This window comes from Vombatus ursinus, unplaced genomic scaffold (assembly GCF_900497805.2).
Source record: "Vombatus ursinus unplaced genomic scaffold, bare-nosed wombat genome assembly UNPS02009132.1, whole genome shotgun sequence".
NCBI lineage: Eukaryota > Metazoa > Chordata > Mammalia > Diprotodontia > Vombatidae > Vombatus > Vombatus ursinus.
The window spans coordinates 9,376,544-9,389,793 of record NW_020948910.1 but is presented as its reverse complement, the minus strand read 5'-3'; the positions used below and the strand labels follow the sequence as shown (position 1 = coordinate 9,389,793).

Genomic DNA, 13,250 nt, shown 5'->3' with positions numbered 1-13,250 from the left:
CTTTCTTTCTTTCTTTCTTTCTTTCTTTCTTTCTTTCTTTCTTTCTTCCTTCCTTCCTTCCTTCCTTCCTTCCTTCCTTCCTTCCATTCCTTTCCCTCTGTCCACATAGGGTATCATACCCTTACCTGTGGGTGTTCTGTCCAAAGGAATATAAATTTTGACCACTGAAATCTCACAAGGTATCCTGGGGTTTATGGCTAGATTTTTTTCTTAAGGACATGCCTTAAAGCCAACAATAGGTTCCAGGCCAAGCCCCACTTGGTCATTGTTTGGGCCAGGATTGGCTCAGAGTGAATGTAAATAGTGATTGTTTCTGTTTTGGCCAGGTCTTCCCCTCCCAGATTGATTTTTTTTGAGTAGGTAAAAGAGGCCCATTCTCTGCCTCATTTTTACCTAGCCTTAATTACTAGATAGGTGTTTGTCTCAGTCAGACTGAGACCTGTTAAAGACCTTAGTTTAAAAAAGCCAAGGTGTCCCACTGCATCCAGGGCCATCTCTAGTCATCTTGATCTATATCTTGCCTCTGGATCCAGATAGTTCTGGAAGAGAAAGTGAGGCTGGTGACTTTTCACAGCCCTCCCTCGCTTAAATCCAATTCACTTGCATGTCATGGCATCACTTCCCTGATGTCATGAATCTCTTTGAGAATAAAGGACAAATAACAACAACAACCACCATACAGTATCCCTAGAATGTACTCTCTCCTCTTCTCCTTATGCAATACTGATCATCCTTCAAGGCATAACTCTTTTCCATGAAGCCCTTCCTGTTCCCTCAACTACAAGTGACTTCTTTCTCAAAATACTTTCTTTTTTAAAACCTATTTTGTATTTATTCTATTTCTATTTATAGTGTAAATGTCTTTCTGGTCTCTCTCATTAGAATATAGCCTCTTTGCGCTTTAAGGATTTTTTCATTCACTCTATTTGTATCCTTAGTACCTAGTACAGTACCTGGTACATTGCCTGGGTGCTTAGTAAAAACCTATTGAATGATTGATTGATTAGTGCTTAGTAAAAGCTTGTTGATTGATTGATTGATCATTAACTCAGATGAATTCTACTAGAAGTGAGAGCCAGTGTCAGAGAAAAGAGAACAATGTAAGGGAGATGGTGAAGTAACTAATGACGTCCTAGCCACTTGTTGGCAATCTTCTTTTTCCTCCTAGAAACCCTCCATTTCCTTCATAGAGCTGAATTTTGATTGTTTTTTGGTTTTCTTTTGTCAAATTTTCTCAAGTGCATGTAGAGTTCCAGCAACCCCCATTCATTCCAAGCATTCATACCTGTCCACACTGATCAGTTCTGCACTGTTGCAGAATTCTTCCATCCCAGGAGGAAGTCTCCTCAAAACTTTGACTAGATCCTTGACTTTGAACTGATGGTATGTTTCATTGAACACATGTAGCATTTCCACTAAGAAGAAAAAGGCTATCTACAGACAGGAAAATTATTTTCAACCACAATAAGTGCTTTTATCAACCATGAAACCAAAAGAATTTCACAAACAGGCAAGTGTTGAAAAGCCAAAAATATGACTGTTTTCCTTTGGGTGTAAAGAAGTGTGTGTTTGCATTGCGGTAGTCATTCGCTCCACCCATAATGGCAGCTGTAAGTTGATTTTGTCATTACTCTATGTGTTTCAGTAGTTATTTGTAGGTGGTAGCAGTGGCTTGATTATTGTTCTAGATTGTACTTAATTGCTTTGTTTCTTCCCTTTTTATTTTTAGGATTCTAATACCAAATTTCTGGGCTCTATGATCCCTTTACCAACCTCAAAATATAAACTTATAATTCCTAGGAATCTCAAACTGTAAAATTGCTTTAAAATGATATTGAGCCTCATTATTATATTCTTCCTAGGGAATTTTGGTATTCATAAGCAGTAGTATCCTCTTGGTTATGCAATAGTGTTGTGCTCAGATCTGGGCATTTCAGGAGGAATAGAGACAACCTGCACTATGCCCAGGGGAAGATGAACAAAATAGTGAAACTTGAAAATAGGTTATACAAGTACCAGTTGAAAATATGGAGTCTGTGGATCATGGAGAAGAACAGACATGGGTGGCACATGATGGCTGTCTTTCCATATCTGAAGGGATATCCAAGGAAGAAGGTATCACTATTTTCTGTTTTGACCTGAGAGCAGAAACATAGCGTAAGACCAATGGGTGGAAATTTGTCCTGTCTTGTTTTTCCTACGTTCACAACATTTCTCCTATATATTCTCTTCTCTGCTCTCATGCAACCATTGCTGTGGTGAGGGCCTTCAACACATCACGCCTAGATTATTGCAACAGCTTTCTCTTTATTTTCCTTGACTTATGTCTCTCCCCACATCAGTTGACCCATTACTCAGCTATTGAACTGATATCATGAAAGTGGAGATCTGACCGTGTCACCTCCTTTACTCAATAAATTCCTATGGCTCCCAGTTACCTCCAGGATCACATATAAAATGATCTCTTTGGCATTTAAAGTCCTTCACAACCTGGCTCCAACCTTTCTTTCTAGTCTTTTTATATTATACTTCCCTTCTCTCAGAGAACACTACCAACTCTTGCCTTTTCACTGGCTGGCTCCTATTCCTGGAATGTTCTCTCTCCTCACTTCTACCTTCTGGCTTCTCTGGCCTTCTTTAAGATTCAAATTAAAATGAGCCTTCTGTAAGAGGCTTTTCGTAGTGGTCCCACTGCTAGTGCCTTCCCTCTCAGCTTATGTTTAATTTACACAGAATAGTTAAGAGAATGGCCTCTCCCCCATTATCTTCTAAAGGGCAAAGAATTTCTTGTTTTTGCCTTTTTTTTATCCCCAGGGCTTAGCACAGAGCCTGGTACATAGTAAGTCCTTAATAAATTCTTGTTGATTGGCTCATATAAGGAATGCACCTCTTAACTATTACATCAGCCTGAGAGTAGAATAGGCTACTTAGAAGCACAAGATATCAACCATGTGTTTGCTGGGAATTTTATACAGAAGTTTCATGTATTTATCAACACCTATTCATGTATTAATATTCTATAGAGAAAGTATATGCATTCAGTAGGAAATTGGACTAGATGGCCTTTAAAATCTTTTTCAATTTTGTGATTGTAAGAATCTTTTGGCAGCCACATCCATGGCTGTGCCTGCAGCCTTAGCAGTGACTGAGAAAAACATCTTTCCTCTACTGATTTTTAGCCTAGAGAGAAGCTCCATGGTATGGGCCAAAAGTGCTAAAACTGCTACAGCAGAACCACCAGAAAAACATGCTGCCTTCTTCCATGCCTTGGGCCCTGCCCTCCACAAGGGATCCAGGAGTGTGGGTGCTGAAGGTCCGTGTGTGTCCATGTTACACTGTTGCTCTGGCTGTGCAGGTAGCTCTTCCTCTGCCGATTTTTTTTTTTTTGTCCAGAGCACAACTGTTTCCACACTGTTTAAGATCACTTGCCACCCAGCGAGCTGGAAAGAATTACACTCAAATATGCTAACGATAAAAGTTTCATTCCCTATTTTCTTAGTGCATATAAACTATGCTGATTTGTTTGATTTCCACTTGTACAAAAATTATAAATAAAAATCATATAGTCTTAGAATTAGAATCTTTGAGGTCATCTAAGGTCCCACTAAAGTGCCAGATTTTTAAGGTACAGAAAGTCTAAAAGACTAAATTACTTGTGTAAGATTATATCACTAGTTACCTATAGCTATCTCAATATTGAAATTGTATCTATCTGTATCTATATAACTATCATCTGTCCCTCTCTCCCTCTCTCTCTCTCTCTTATCAATATATCCATCTATCCTTTTCCTTAATGCATATGATCATTTTCATTTGCTTCTCACCATCCGTATTAGATACTTTTATCTCAATTAACCAGATTGCAAGTCACAGCATCATCTTCCTGATGTTATAGTCCTCTCTGAGAACAAAGGAAAAACAACCAGGGTAGAAAGGATGACAAAGTCATGGAGTTAGAGATAAAAATATCTTAGAGGTCATGTTTTCCGACTCCTTCATTTTACACATGATGAAACTGAGGCCCAACACGATTAATTTCTTTAAAAGTTAGCAGATTTGCTCTCAAGCCTTCTAATTCCCAATTAAACTATATTTTTCACTGTCTTGCAGATAGATAGTATAGTTGCCAAGCCACTCAATGTGGAGTCAGGAAGGCCTTATATTAAATTTCATCTCTTACACTTAATAGCTGTATATCTGTGGACAAGTCACTTCTTTCTACCTCAATTTCTTCATCTGTAAAATAGGGATAACAACTATGGTACTTACAGTTCTATTGGGAAGATCTTTGTTGTACAATTGTTTTTCAGTCATGTCCAACTCTTCGTGACACCATCTGGGCTTTTCTTGGCAAAGATACTAGAGTGTTAGCTATTTCCTTCTCCAACTCATTTTACAAATGAGGAACTGAGGCAAATAGGGTTAAATGACTTGCCCAGGGTCACACAGCCAGTAAATGTCTGAGACTGGATTTGAACTCAGGAAGATGAGTCTTTCTCAGTGTTCAAAGTTCAGCATTCTATCCACTGGGCCACCTAGCTGCCCTTGTGAGGACCTAGTGATACAATTTATATTTGTCAGTTATTATTACCTTAAGTCAGGAATTGGTTCTCTGCACAGATTCTGTAGGAGTGGTTCATGTATTGATTGGCTCATGAAAAAATGGAAGGGATGGCTGAAGCAAGCAATGGATGTTGACACTGTGCATTTCCAAATTATTGAAAATTATTCCAAATTATTGAAAAGAAAACACCTTTCCAAAAATAGTTTGGATAATTTAGTTTTGATTATCTATTGTTCCATTACATTAGATGAATAGAGTTGACTAAGTTAAGAAAGTATCATTGTCCAGAAAGAGAAGAATGGAATTTAAGTAATTCACACAATAATGTAAGAGATTGTATGGCGTAGCAGATAGAAAGTTAGCTTTAGAGTTTAGGACACCTGGGTTCCAGTCATGCCCCCAATACATACTAACGTTGTGATTATGGGTAAAACTTCTCAATGCCCCCAAGCAATTCTCTAGGACTGTTTTATAATAGTTGCCAATCAACTTCTGTGAGGAGTTCTCTAATTCAATAAAATCATGAGCCAGGCCAAAACAACAACAACACCACCACCACAAAAACATGATGAATGGATAGACATGACCTTGAAAGGTCATCTATTTCATTTCCCCACTTTCTAGTTGGCATTTTTACTAATCATTGCAAACAAATTCTATTTTGGGAGGAGGAAGATTCTGTTATCTTCCTTGACAATCCATTCCTTAGTTTAACTTGGCTCATTGTTATGAAGTTCTTCCATCAATCTAGCCTAAATAAGTAATTTTAAAAATTGGGCAAAGGAAAGGATGGGTTTATGCCCTAGTAAATCTTGACTTTCAGTTTTCTAGATGACTGTGTTGTTTGTTATTGTTATTGTTTGCCTGTTTTAAGCTGTCATGTACTCACAGAAAAAATAAGTTTTCAGCTATTTTAGTTGAAATAATCCTATAATTTGCAGATTAGGATTCTTGAAAAAGAAGATGTTTTCTTCTTTTATTTGTTTATTTTATTAAGCTACCAAGGATGAATGTCCCTAAAGAGCTCTGTGCTTTAAACTGCTCTTTGCTATTTGACTCTGTACCATACTTTTGCTTAGTTAAGGTCAGAGTTTGCAGGCATTTGTTGCCTGCTACATTGTGTGTGCTGTATTGGGATCAAAGCATTCTTTCTTGTTCCTCATCTACCTCTTCTCTCTACTGCTTGTCTGCTTTCTTCTGCAGGGGGTCAGGCTGGCTACATTTGAACGTCTCAGTGCCTAGCTCTTTTATACAAAGTTTTCTTTGTTAATCAGGAGGAGTAAATGCAAATCCCTCTGATGTACAATGAGCTGCTTTGAGAAGAAGGTGTGACAGTGATATAATGACCTGGCAAATTCTCAGACAAGGAGGATCAAAATATCTTCGTCTTATTTTCCAGAGATGGGCATTCTAGAGATCAGTTTCTTGTTTGTGTGAAGGGTGTGTGTGTGTGTGTGTGTGTGTGTGTGTGTGTGTGTGTTCTTCTCCCCCACACGGCTTTCCCAGGAAACACTGAGTGACTATGTAACAGAATCCCTGAAATCTTTTTCAAGTTAGCTTTCATACTTTATATTCAAGTGTCATTGTGAGGATTTTTTTTTATAGTTGAAACTGCAGAATACAGGATCTTTGCATAGCCTTTCAATTAGTGAACTTCAATGCTTCAGCCTGACATCCCTCTCCCACCTTTACCTGAGAGCTGGATTGCACAAACAGGGCTACTGCGAAATCTAATTTCACCACATCCAAACCTCAAGTTCACAAAATCCAACCTTGCTCCAAACACGACATAGTTCATGTTTACTTGAAAGATATTAATACATAGCCAGTGATCACTCAATCAATGCTGTTCCTAGCATCTCGTTTCCCTTCCTTCTTTTACCAAACAGGCAATCAGTTGGTTTTCATTTATGTGAAACATCGGTAAAGTATAAGGTTCTCCTTTGAAAAGACACAAGGAAGGAAGGTCTCATTCCCTTTCTAGGGCTTCTGGGTTGCCATACTCAGTAGTTATTCAACTTAAACACAAACAAACAAAAACCTGAAGAGGAGAGAAGCCCTTGTGCTTTTTATCTAATTTCTCTCCCTTTTGTTGGCACAGGAGAATCAGGAGGATGGCCGCTTTGTTTGACCTCCCCTCCATGGGAATAGTAACTATAATGGGTTTAATTAACTATGTGGTATTGACGTAATTAGTTATCCCAGTTATTATACTTCTTTAATAAAAGCACTTCATTTGAGATGCATGGCTGTTATGCATAGGCGGAGCCCTACACCTATATTTCATAACTGTCTAGACATCCAAACCATGTGCATATTTTACCACCAGCCCTTGAGAGAGAGGTTATCTTGCATGGCTTAAGATAATTGGGAACTAATGATTTTGCCCCCTGGTTTCAGACTTGCTTGCCTGCAAAGAGCAAAGGAGCCTTGGGGGGAGGGAGTATAGCAGCTCATTTTGTGTAAACTGAACAGGAGGGGGAAGGGCTGTGTTTTGGAAACCATATGCTCTTAGGAACTGTTTCTCTTTAAGCTAGCAATCACAGAGACAGTAATACCACAGGGAATTGGGGGTGTTTAATATATGGATGGACTATATAAATACATTTAAATAAATGTACACAGTGTATACAGACATGTGCTTGCATTAACACAAATGCAGGCTGCCATGTTCATGCTCATTAGCACCAGCCCAGCATCTATTTGTGGATTAAAAGTAGAAGTCCCTAAATTTTGTCAGCAGGTAATGGGGAATGTCCCTTTCACAGGGGAGAAGGGACAATAGAGTCCAACTGTATGGGTGAAAGAGCTAGCCAATCTAAAGAAGCAAACCTATAATGCAGAATTACCATATGAAAATGTCAATAATATCACAAGAAAACCTAAAGAGGATGAGAACAAAGACAAAAGAAAAAAAGATTATCTAAGCTGGGCGAGGACCAGTCCCCAGCAAAACACCATGCCTGAACTCCTTCGGTTACCTCACTATTCAAACTTAGGGAAGAAGAGAAGGAGGGGTGGGGGATGGGAGTGGGGATCTGAGGGGGAGGGTGCTGATGGGAAAAGAAGGGGGAATCTTGAGTGAAATAAACTGTGCTAAGAAATAATGGCTTTCACACATAATTTCTGGTACAGGTAGAAAGTGTCATTTCCTTCTCCTTCCCTGTTTGATACGGGTCTGCTTTTTCAAAGGTTTGCCTCCTCCTGTCTGCTCCCTTACAGTCCTTGATCTTGCAGTACTGGGCTGCAGCCCCTCAGTGTCTCTTTCCCTTTCTCTCTGTCAGGAGACACAGGCAGAAATCATTGCAGGCATTTGACTGTTTCCTGCAGCCCAGGATGGAACACTGTGGGTCATCATCACAACCAAACACGTAAACAAGCACCACTGAAAAAAAACACGAGAGAAAAGTGCCTGACTGGAGGTACCTGCCAACTCGCCTTGTTCCTTTGCCACAAGGGATGCTCCTGTAAAAGCCCACATCCTCATTAAATCAATAAAATCAAGTGTCCTTTATTTTAATCCTCTGCACTGTAATCCAGTAGCAAGGAGAACGGCCCAGGCTTTTTCATTTCATTGTTTCAAAACAGATCGTTGGGTTGGAATTGACAAAAGGTTCATTCCTTTACCTTTGTGAAAATGTCAGTAAAAAGGCAGGTGCTGGGCATTCAGGCTCTTTTTGCTTAGTGGGAAAAAAGGAGGGGAGAGAAGCTGTGACAGGCTAACTGCAAGTACTGTAGCTTTCTAAGACATTTTGTTTAGCTTGATATTGTGTAGCAGTGACGAGAGAGGTAGAATCCATTGTGTGCCAGCTGCATGAATCACTGGATTGAAGTCTAACAGCCTCAGATCCTCTTTTATACAGTAAAAGGGAGATTAAAGCAGGGAGCTCATATGTCACAAAATAGAGGTACAATGCAGTTCTGGCTGGCTTCGCATACTTAGCAAGCATTTGATCCAAATTTAGCCAAAGGGAACAGGGACTGTTATCAGCCAGGGAGGTGACAAATGCTCTGCTGCAATATCCAAAATTCCATTTCTATTTCCAAAATGTCATCAGTCCTTTGTCAGTTTCATTAGGATTGTATCAACTTATAGACAGAGACCAACTGGAACAAACCCCAAAGTCTAGGTAGATTATTCTACACCACTCTTAGTTCCCATGGCTTTGTTATTGGTACAAAGCTGGGCACTTGGTGCATGCACCCTGCTGACAACCAATTGTTCAATAAGTATTTTTTTTTTAAGTATCCACCCCATGCTAGCTCCTGAGGAGGACATAAAAGCAAAGTGAGATAGGGCTCCTGACCTTTAGGAGCTTATCATCTAGTTTGAGTGATATGATAACACACAGGAAAGTAAAAGGGCAGAACAGCATACTTGAGCACACAAATGAGTGGAACAGCCAGTGATATCAAATTTCATACAAGAAATGGACTAACATAAACTGGATTGCTTGGGAAAGGCCTTCATGTAGGATGTGGTTCTTCAAATGGTAAACTGGCAAACTATGGAGACTCAGAAAAGAGGTGAATATTCCATGTGTAGAGATTTAGAGTAAAAAAAAAGACTCAGGGATGAATATAGCCATTTTTACTGTTGTAACTGGAAATTTTGGTACCTTAGTCAAATTTAGTTGAGCTGTGAGGTGGGATATTTGGGGAGGTTGTTGTTGTTTTTTGCCCTTTGTTCTTGAAGAGGACCATGATGTCAGGGAAGTGATGCCGTGACATGCAAATGAATTGCACTTAAGAGAGGGAGGGCTGTGCAAAGTCACCAGCCTCACTTTCTCCTCTGGAGCCATCTGGATCCAGTGGCAAAATACAGATCAGGATGACTGAAGATGGCTCCAGATGTAGTGGGAGACATTGACTTTTTTAATTTAAGGTCTTTAACAAGTCTCAGTGTGACTGAGGCAAACACCCATCCAATGATTGGGGAAGGGAAAGACAGAACACATAAGGGACCATCTATTCTACTTTTGTATAAGCTCTCCTCTGCTTTTCTTCCAAACCACCAATGCTTCTACTTGGAAAGAAATGAATAACATGGCTTCCTGATCCCTGAGGAACCTCGTTTTCATACCTTTTTTCCTTCTGTCTAGTGTCTCTCAAGTATCACATTCCTTTGATGCAATCCTCTCAGCTTCAAACAATTAAATCTTGTCCATCTTGGAAAACCTTCATTCGACCTTACTATCTATCACCTAGTTGACATTTTATTGTTTTGCCTTTTGCTGCCAAAGTTCTTGAATTTGTGACCTATATCTACCATCTGCATACCTTTGAAACTCCTTAAGTCCTAGATTCCATCAGGCTATTCTACTGCAAGTTCTCTTCAAAGTCATTAATAACTTTTTTCTTGATAAATTTACTGTTTTTTCCCAGTTTCCATAATTCTTGTTCTGTTTTTCACATTTGACATTGTTGACCATCACTTTTTCTAGAAGCTGTTTTTTACTTCAGTTTCTCTGCTATCCTGGTTCTTGTCTAAGCCCTCTGACTATTCTGTTGATGTTTCATCTGCTGGTTACTCTTCACTTTTCCTATCTCTCAATGATAGCAATTCACCAAGATTCAGTCCTCAGCTCTCTGCTGTTATATTTCTTCACTTTCACCATTGGAGAATTCTTATTATCAAAGGTTCAAATATCACTTTTAAGAGGATTAATGCACTCCCCTTCAGCCCCACTTTCCTTCAGGACTCAGCTCATGTCACACAGGAGATCTTTCCTGCTCCCTCATTTTTCATAACTCACAGCTGATAGGACCTTTCTACTCAAGGTTACCTTGTTTTTGCTTTGTATGTGGCTTGTAATATATATACACATATATATGTATATATATGTATGTGTAAGTATATGCATATGTATATGTATACACATGTATATATGTATGCACACTTGCATGTATGTGGATACACAATACACATATGATACACATCTATGTGCACCTGTATATATTTGCACACATATGTGTATGTACATGATGTCTCCACTGATAGAATATAGACTTCCTGAGGGCAGGAATTGTTTAATTTTTGTCTTTTTATCTCTAGCACTTGCCACAATGTCTGGAACATGATATAGGCACTTTAAAAAATATTTCATGATTGAGTAACTCCTAAATGTGCCTCTCTATTCTTAACCTCTCACTTGAATACAAGGATTAACCCAAATTTATATAACTATAATAAAAGTCAATTTTCTTAAAGAAATACTTTCAAAGTCTATTGGGAATTTTACTGAATCATCATAGAATCTGAGGATAGGAGGCAACTTCAGAAATCATTTGGTCTAACCAGTGCCTGAATAGGACATCTATGACATCCTTGACAAGTAGCTATCTTGCCTCTGCCTGAAGATTTTCCAAAGGTTCAGAAACATATTAAATAATTTACAAGTCCATTCTACATTCAAACAACTCTACTTATTAGGTTTTTTCTTTATATCCAGTCTAAATGTTTCTTGAAATTTCTATCCATTGCATTTAGTTCTTCTGTGACCAATTAAAACATGTCTAATCCCATTTCCACAGGATAGCCCTCCAATACAGCCATTATGTGATCTATAACACTTTTCTTCTCTAGCCTAGAAATTTCTAGTTTCTTCATCCAGTCTTTTTCTGATGCCATCTTTAGTCACTTCACAACTTGTTTACCCAACTTAAAGTTTGGTGACCAAACTGAACACAATACTGGAGATGTGTTCTGATTAAGGTAGAATATAGCGGGATTCTCAACTCCCTTATTCTGTAGACTATGTGTCTATTAATGTGACCTAAAAGATTAGATATTTTAGCTCTGATGTCACGTTGCTCTGTTCCAGATTGGACTACCTCATTAGGCTGTCATGTCACACTGTTGACTCATAACATTGAGTTTGTTGTCCACTAACACATACCCTTCTCCCCATCTAAACACATCTTCATCACGTGGTCTATTATCTAGCCTTATTACCTCTACCCTCTACTTATACAGTTGATTTTTTTCAAACCTGAGTGTAGGCTTCAATGTTTTTCCATATTATATTTCGTCCTACTGAATTCAGTTTATTGTTCAAGCCTGATGAAATCTTTTTGAATCCTTATTTTGTCATTCAGTGAGTTAGCTTTCTCTCATGTCATCGTGTCATTGGCAAATTTCATCAGCATGCCATATATGCTTTTATACTAGTAATTAGAAAGCTGAGCAACACAGCATTAAAGACATCCCTGGGGCCATCCACTAGAAATTTTACTCCAGGTTGACAGTAATTCAGTAATCATCATTCTTTGGTTCCAGTCAGTCAACACATTCCAAATCTGATATACTGTAGTCAGTATGGTATAGTGGAATGATAATATCATGGCTTGGAGTCAGGGAACCTGGGTTCAAATCCTGGCTGTCATTTAGCAGTTGTGTGATCTTCAGAAAGTCATGCATCCTTTATAAATAAATGATTACTCCTCCTGTTGAATAACCATATTGTATTAGATGACTTTCAAGATCCCTTACAGTTCTAAATGTATGATCTGTATCTATGATCAAATAAGTTGCTCTTTCATCTTACTCACATCTTTTCATCTTAATAACAGAGATATGAGAGACTTTGTTAAATGTCTTGCTAACATCTAACTATACAATGACTACAGTATTTCCTTAACTACAAATTAAGTAATGCTTTGAAAAAAATGAAGTAAGTTAAGTATGATCTGTTCTTGTATGAGATGTTCTGAACCCCCCCCACATGGGGTTCTTATTGACCCATAATTTGTCATAACCATAATTGGTTATTCTTCCCTATTCCTATCTCTTACCTGTAACAATTCATCAAGATTTGGCCCTCATTTCTCTGCTCTCATCTTTTTTCTTTCACCATTGGAGAACTCTTTCATTATTAAAGCTTTGATATCATACTGCTTTGCTCCAGGCTGAACTACCTTATTGGGTTCTTTCTAAATAATCTTAAACTATACTCTCAGTAATGTTTTTTTCTTGCCAATTTTGCCAAGACTATAGTTTGAAGAATCTATACTCTTCTGTTTTTTTTAATTGGAAAGACATTTACGTTTCATCTCTACTGCATTATTTCATAAATCACTGTTTCCATTTTTTTCCAGTACCCATAATTGTAGTTCTTCTGCGCATAATAACATGAACTAATTGAGGGGAGAATAGTTCTTTTTAACTCTTCCTCATTTGTCTGGAGTTTCCAATTTGCATTAAGCACTTCTCCTCCCCCCCATTATCTATCTAAATATTATTCTCCTTAATATAGAAAGTATAAGCATGGTAAGAATTAGCTAGGTCTACTTGGTCTCTCGCATCCATTCTTAAATGATTCAACAAATATTTATTGAATGCATTTCATATAAGACACTGCTCAATACTAGTCAGTCAGTCAATAAACATTTATTAAACACCTACTATGTGCCAGTATTGTGCTAAATTCTGGGGATAAAAAAAGCAAAAGATAGTCCCTGCCATCAAGGAGCTTACAATCAAATGGGGAAGAAAACAAGCAAACAAATATGTGCATACAAACTACATACAGGAAAAGTAGGAGGGCACTAAAATTAAGAGGGATTCAGAAAAACTTCCTGTAGAAGATGAGATTTTAGTTGGGACCTGAAGGAAGCCAGAGAAGCCAGGAGGTAGAGATGATGAGGGAGACTATTTTAGGCATGTGGAAAAACCAGAGAAGATGTC

At 38.3% G+C, this 13,250-nt stretch overlaps 1 pseudogene; it reads left to right on the top strand.

Moving 5' to 3' along the window:
- Positions 1-7,939, top strand: part of LOC114034845 — a 19,399-nt pseudogene extending 11,460 nt beyond the window's left edge.
- The last annotated feature ends 5,311 nt before the right edge of the window (positions 7,940-13,250 follow it).